Genomic DNA, 7,846 nt, shown 5'->3' on the forward strand with positions numbered 1-7,846 from the left:
ATGAGTCTCTTATGCTTTGGCTCTCTCCCACTCTAACCTCTTTTTTTATTTTTTTCCTTCCCCTCCTCCATGGGTTTCTGTTAAGTTTCTCAGGATCCACATAAGAGTGAAACCATATGGTATCTGTCTTTCTCTGTATGGCTTATTTCACTTAGCATCACACTCTCCAGTTCCATCCACGTTGCTACAAAGGGCCATATTTCGTTCTTTCTCATTGCCACGTAGTACTCCATTGTGTATATAAACCACAATTTCTTTATCGATTCATCAGTTGATGGACATTTAGGCTCTTTCCATAATTTGGCTATTGTTGAAAGTGCTGCTATAAACATTGGGGTACAAGTGCCCCTATGCATCAGTACTCCTGTATCCCTTGGGTAAATTCCTAGCAGTGCTATTGCTGGGTCATAGGGTGGGTCTATTTTTAATTTTCTGAGGAACCTCCACACTGCTTTCCAGAGTGGCTGCACCAATTTGCATTCCCACCAACAGTGCAAGAGGGTTCCCGTTTCTCCACATCCTCTCCAGCATCTACAGTCTCCTGATTTGTTCATTTTGGCCACTCTGGCGTGAGGTGATATCTGAGTGTGGTTTTGATTTGTATTTCCCTGATGAGGAGCAACGTTGAGCATCTTTTCATGTGCCTGTTGGCCATCCGGATGTCTTCTTTAGAGAAGTGTCTATTCATGTTTTCTGCCCATTTCTTCACTGGGTTATTTGTTTTTCGGGTGTGGAGTTTGGTGAGCTCTTTATAGATTTTGGATACTAGCCCTTTGTCCGATATGTCATTTGCAAATATCTTTTCCCATTCCGTTGGTTGCCTTTTAGTTTTGTTGGTTGTTTCCTTTGCTGTGCAGAAGCTTTTTATCTTCAAAAGGTCCCAGTAATTCATTTTTGCTTTTAATTCCCTTGCCTTTGGGGATGTGCCGAGTAAGAGATTGCTACGGCTGAGATCAGAGAAGTCTTTTCCTGCTTTCCCCTCTAGGGTTTTGATGGTTTCCTGTCTCACATTCAGGTCCTTTATCCATTTTGAGTTTATTTTTGTGAATGGTGTGAGAAAGTGGTCTAGTTTCATTCTTCTGCATGTTGCTGTCCAGTTCTCCCAGCTCCATTTGTTAAAGAGACTGTCTTTTTTCCATTGGATGTTCTTTCCTGCTTTGTCAAAGATGAGTTGGCCATACATTTGTGCGTCTAGTTCTGGGGTTTCTATTCTATCCCATTGGTCTATGTGTCTGTTTTTATGCCAATACCATGCTGTGTTGCTGATGACAGCTTTGTAGTAGAGGCTAAAGTCTGGGATTGTGATGCCTCCTGCTTTGGTGTTCTTCTTCAAAATTACTTTGGCTATTCGGGGCCTTTTGTGGTTCCATATGAATTTTAGGATTGCTTGTTCTAGTTTCGAGAAGAATGCTGGTGCAATTTTGATTGGGATTGCATTGAATGTGTAGATAGCTTTGGGTAGTATTGACATTTTGACAATATTTATTCTTCCAATCCATGAGCAGGTAATGTCTTTCCATTTCTTTATATCTACTTCAATTACCTTCATAAGTTTTCTATAGTTTTCAGCATACAGATCTTTTACATCTTTGTTAGATTTATTCCTAGGTATTTTATGCTTCATGGTGCAATTGTGAATGGGATCAGTTCCTTTATTTGTTTTTCTGTTGCTTCATTGTTAGTGTATAAGAATGCAACTGATTTCTCTACATTGATTTTGTATCCTGCAACTTTGCTAAATTCATGTATCAGTTCTAGCAGACTTTTGGTGGAGTCTATCAGATTTTCCATGTATAATATCATGTCATCTGCAAAAAGCGAAAGCTTGACTTCATCTTTGCCAATTTTGATGCCTTTGATTTCCTTTTGTTGTCTGATTGCTGATGCTAGAACTTCCAACACTATGTTAAACAACAGCGGTGAGAGTGGACATCCCTGTCGTGTTCCTGATCTCAGGGAAAAAGCTCTCAGTTTTTCCCCACTGAGGATGATGTTAGCTGTGGGCTTTTCATAAATGGCTTTTATGATGTTTAAGTATGTTCCTTCTATCCCAACTTTCTCAAAGGTTTTTATTAAGAAAGGGTGCTGGATTTTGTCAAAGGCCTTTTCTGCATCGATTGACAGGATCATATGGTTCTTCTCTTTTCTTTTATTAATGTGATGTATTACGTTGATTGCGAATGTTGAACCAGCCCTGCATCCCAGGAATGAATCCCACTTGATCATGGTGAATAGTTCTTTTTATATGCTGTTGAATTCGATTTGCTAGTATCTTATTGAGAATTTTTGCATCCATATTCATCAGGGATATTGGCCTGTAGTTCTCTTTTTTTACTGGGTCTCTGTCTGGTTTAGGAATCAAAGTAATACTGGCTTCATAGAATGAGTCTGGAAGTTTTCCTTCCCTTTCTATTTCTTGGAATAGCTTGAGAAGGATAGGTATTATCTCTGCTTTAAACGTCTGGTAGAACTCCCCTGGGAAGCCATCTGGTCCTGGACTCTTATTTGTTGGGAGATTTTTGATAACCGATTCAATTTCTTCGCTGGTTATGGGTCTGTTCAAGCTTTCTATTTCCTCCTGATTGAGTTTTGGAAGAGTGTGGGTGTTTAGGAATTTGTCCATTTCTTCCAGGTTGTCCAATTTGTTGGCATATAATTTTTCATAGTATTCCCTGATAATTGTTTGTATCTCTGAGGGATTGGTTGTAATCATTCCATTTTCATTCATGATTTTATCTATTTGGGTCATCTCCCTTTTCTTTTTGAGAAGCCTGGCTAGAGGTTTGTCAATTTTGTTTATTTTTTCAAAAAACCAACTCTTGGTTTCGTTGATCTGCTCTACAGTTTTTTTAGATTCTATATTGTTTATTTCTGCTCTGATCTTTATGATTTCTCTTCTTCTGCTGGGTTTAGGCTGCCTTTGCTGTTCTGCTTCTATTTCCTTTAGGTGTGCTGTTAGATTTTGTATTTGGGATTTTTCTTGTTTCTTGAGATAGGCCTGGTTTGCGATGTATTTTTCTCTCAGGACTGCCTTCGCTACATCCCAAAGTGTTTGGATTGTTGTATTTTCATTTTCATTTGTTTCCATATATTTTTTAATTTCTTCTCTAATTGCCTGGTTGACCCACTCATTCTTTAGTAGGGTGTTCTTTAACCTCCATGCTTTTGGAGGTTTTCCAGACTTTTTCCTGTGGTTGATTTCAAGCTTCATAGCATTGTGGTCTGAAAGTATGCATGGTATAATTTCAATTCTTGTATACTTATGAAGGGCTGTTTTGTGACCCAGTATATGATCTATCTTGGAGAATGTTCCATGTGCACTTGAGAAGAAAGTATATTCTGTTGCTTTGGGATGCAGAGTTCTAAATATATCTGTCAAGTCCATCTGATCCAATGTATCATTCAGGGCCCTTGTTTCTTTATTGACTGTGTGTCTAGATGATCTATCCGTTTCTGTAAGTGGAGTGTTAAAGTCCCCTGCAATTACCACATTCTTATCAAGAAGGTTGCTTATGTTTATGAGTAATTGTTTTATATATTTGGGGGCCAGGTATTCAGCACATAGACATTTATAACTGTTAGCTCTTCCTGATGGATAGACCCTGTAATTGTTACATAATGCCCTTCTTCATCTCTTGTTACAGCCTTTAATTTAAAGTCTAGTTTGTCTGATCTAAGTATGGCTACTCCAGCTTTCTTTTGGCTTCCAGTAGCATGATAAATAGTTCTCCATCCCCTCACTCTCAATCTAAAGGTATCCTCAGATCTAAAATGAGTCTCTTGTAGACAGCAAATAGATGGGTCTTGTTTTTTTTATCCATTCTGATACCCTATGTCTTTTGGTTGGCGCATTTAATCCATTTACATTCAGTGTTATTATAGAAAGATATGGGTTTAGAGTCATCGTGATGTCCGTAGGTTTCATGCTTGTAGCGATGTCTCTGGTACTTTGTCTCACAGGATCCCCCTTAGGATCTCTTGTAGGGCTGGTTAAGTGGTGATGAATTCCTTCAGTTTTTGTTTGTTTGGGAAGACCTTTATCTCTCCTTTTATTCTAAATGACAGACTTGCTGGATAAGGGATTCTCGGCTGCATATTTTTTCTGTTTTGCACACTGAAGATATCGTGCCAATCCTTTCTGGCCTGCCAAGTTTCAAAAGAGAGATTAGTCACGAGTCTTATAGGTCTCCCTTTATATGTGAGGGCACGTTTATCCCTTGCTGCTTTCAGAATTTTCTCTTTATCCTTGTATTTTGCCAGTTTCACTATGATATGTCGTGCAGAAGATCGATTCAAGTTACGTCTGAAGGGAGTTCTCTGTGCCTCTTGGATTTCAATGCCTTTTTCCTTCCCCAGTTCAGGGAAGTTCTCACTTATAATTTCTTCAGGTACCCCTTCAGCACCTTTCCCTCTCTCTTCCTCCTCTGGGATACCAATTATGCATATATTATTTCTTTTTAGTGTATCACTTAGTTCTCTAATTTTCCCCTCATACTCCTGGATTTTTTATCTCTCTTTCCCTCAGCTTCCTCTTTTTCCATAACTTTATCTTCTAGTTCACCTATTCTCTCCTCTGCCTCTTCAATCCGAGCCGTCGTCATTTCCATTTTGTTTTGCATTTCGTTTAAAGCGCTTTTCAGCTCCTCGTGACTGTTCCTTAGTCCCTTGATCTCTGTGGCAAGAGATTCTCTGCTGTCCTGTATACTGTTTTCAAGCCCAGCGATTAATTTTATGACTATTATTCTAAATTCACTTTCTGTTATATTATTTAAATCCTTTTTGATCAGTTCATTAGCTGTTGTTATTTCCTGGAGATTCTTCTGAGGGGAATTCTTCCGTTTGGTCATTTTGGATAGTCCCTGGAGTGGTGAGGACCTGCAGGGCACTTCCCCTGTGCTGTGGCGTATAACTGCGTTGGTGGGCGGGGCTGCAGTCAGACCTGATGTCTGCCCCCAGCCCACCGCCGGGGCCACAGTCAGACTGGTGTGTGCCTTCTCTTCCCCTCTCCTAGGGGCGGGATTCACTGTGGGGTGGCGTGGCCCATCTGGGCTACTTGCACACTGCCAGGCTTGTGGTGCTGGGGATCTGGCTTATTAGCTGGGGTGGGTAGGCAAGGTGCACGGGGGCATGAGGGGCAGGCTTAGCTCACTTCTCCTTAGGTGATCCACTCCAGGAGGAGCCCTGTGGCAGCGGGAGAGAGTCAGATCCGCTGCCGGAGGTTTGGCTCCGAAGAAGCATAGAGTTGGGTGTTTGCGCGGAGTGAGCAGTTCTCTGGCAGGAACTGGTTCCCTTTGGAATTTTGGCTGGGGGATGGGCGGGGGAGATGGCGCTGGAGAGCGCCTTTGTTCCCCACCAAACTGAGCTCTGTTGTCCGGGGGCTCAGCAACTCTCCCTCCCTTTGTCCTCCAGCCTTCCGGCTTTCCGGAACAGAGCTGTTAAGTTATGACCTCCCAGATGCTAAGTCGCGCTTGCTGTGGGAACACACTCAGTCCAGCCCCTCCGCTTTTGCCAGCCAGACTCGGGGGCTCTGCTTGGCCGAGGAGCCGCCCCTCCGCCCCGGCTCCCTCCCGCCAGTCTGTGGAGCGCGCACCCCCTTCCTACCCTCTTCTGTGGGCCTCTCGTCTGCGCTTGGCTCCGGAGACTCCGTTCTGCTGATCCTCTGGCGGTTTTCTGGGTTATTTAGGCAGGTGTAGGTGGAATCTAAGTGATCAGCAGGATGCGTGGTGAGCCCAGCGTCCTCCTGTGTCACCATCTCCAATTTTCCCCCCCACTCCATACAATTTAAATTGTAACTTAAATTATTGTCAAATAAATTCTCATGGCACTTTAGCAGTTATTTGCAGCATGCAAAGAGCTGGTAAATATTTGAGTTGCCTGACAGTCACATTCCCAGAGATTGATTAAGGTGAGGTTCTGACTTCTCATTTCAGCTATAAACAAGTGCTTTTGCAATTTGTTTCATGCCATATTTTCATATTTTTGTGTTTTTTGTTGATTCCACTGTTTAAAATGGCCCCCATGCATACGGCTGATGCACACTAGAATAAGTAAATATCTTACCATTTATGGAGTTTACTGGTATAAATAATACTTTTCTAGTGTTTCTAAGTGCAAGATTGTAATGTGCCTTACGGAGAAAATAACCATCTTAGATAAACTCCATTCAAGTGTGAGTTATTCATTGTTGGTTGTGAGTTCAAGGTTAATGAATCAAAAATATAATATATACCCCGATAAAGGAAGAGGAAACTTGTCTATCTGTGTGTGAAGTCACTCTAGAAAGTACTAAAATAACATCGGTAGGTAGTGTGAGATAAAAATATGGAAAAGATGAAAAAGGGGTTAAACTTGTGGATTCAAGAGATGACAATTAAAAAAAAAAAGCCTAGTGGGACAACCCTGGTGTGAGGAGGTCAAAGGTATTCAGTTATATCATTCCAGGTCAGAATAACAATCAGTCTTCTAGGCTTGCACAGGCTGGGTAGGAAATGTGTCAAAAGGCAACAAAGACATCAGGAAAATACAAATCAAAACCACACTCAGATATCACCTCACACCAGTCAGAGTGGCTAAAATGAACAAATCAGGAGACTATAGATGCTGGAGAGGACGTGGAGGAACGGGAACCCTCTTGCACTGTTGGTGGGAATGCAAATTGGTTCAGCCACTCTGGAAAACAGTGTGGAGGTTCCTCAGAAAATTAAAAATAGACCCACCCTATGACCCAGCAGTAGCACTGCTAGGAATTTACCCAAGGGATACAGGAGTAGTGATGCATAGGGGCACTTGTACCCCAATGTTTATAGCAGCACACTCAACAATAGCCAAATTATGGAAAGAACCTAAATGTCCATCAACTGATGAATGGATAAAGAAATTGTGGTTTATATACACAATGGAGTACTACATGGCAATGAAAAAGAATGAAATATGGCCTTTTGTAGCAACGTGGATGGAACTGGAGAGTGTTATGCTAAGTGAAATAAGCCATACAGAGAAAGACAGATACCATATGGTTTCACTCTTATGTGGATCCTGAGAAACTTAACAGAAACCCATGGGGGAGGGGAAGGAAAAAAAAAAAAGAGGTTAGAGTGGAAGAGAGCCAAAGCATAAGAGACTCTTAAAAACTGAGAACAGGGAGAGAGGGAAGATGGCGGCGTAGGAGGACGCTGGGCTCACCACGCGTCCTGCTGATCACTTAGATTCCACCTACACCTGCCTAAATAACCCAGAAAACCGCCAGAAGATTAGCAGAACAGAGTCTCCAGAGCCAGGCGCAGACGAGAGGCCCACAGAAGAGGGTAGGAAGGGCAGCGAGGCGGTGCGCGCTACACGGACTAGTGGGAGGAAGCCGGGGCGGAGGGGCGGCTCACCGGCCAAGCAGCGCCCCGAGTCTGGCTGGCAAAAGCGGAGGGGCCTGACAGACTGTGTTTCGACAGCAAGCGTGACTTAGGGTCTGGGAGATCATAAGTTAACAGCTCTGCTCAGAAAGCGGGAGGGCTGGAGGACAAAGGGAGGGAGAGCTGCTGAGACCCCGGATGACAGAGCTCAGTTTGGTGGGGAACAAAGGCACTCGCCAGCGCCATCTCCCCCGCCCATCCCCCAGCCAAATTCCCAAAATAACTGGTTCCTGCCAGGGAACTTGCTCGCTCTGCGCAAACACCCAACTCTGTGCTTCTGTGGAGCCAAACCTCCGGCAGCGGATCTGACTCTCTCCCGCTGCCACAGGGCCCCTCCTGAAGTGGATCACCTAAGGAGAAGCGAGCTAAGCCTGCCCCTCATGCCCCCGTGTACCTTGCCTACCCACCCCAGCTAATACACCGGATCCCCAGCACCCCAAGCC

The sequence above is a fragment of the Panthera uncia genome, chromosome D1, assembly GCF_023721935.1.
Source record: "Panthera uncia isolate 11264 chromosome D1, Puncia_PCG_1.0, whole genome shotgun sequence".
In the NCBI taxonomy this organism is placed as follows: Eukaryota; Metazoa; Chordata; class Mammalia; order Carnivora; family Felidae; genus Panthera; species Panthera uncia.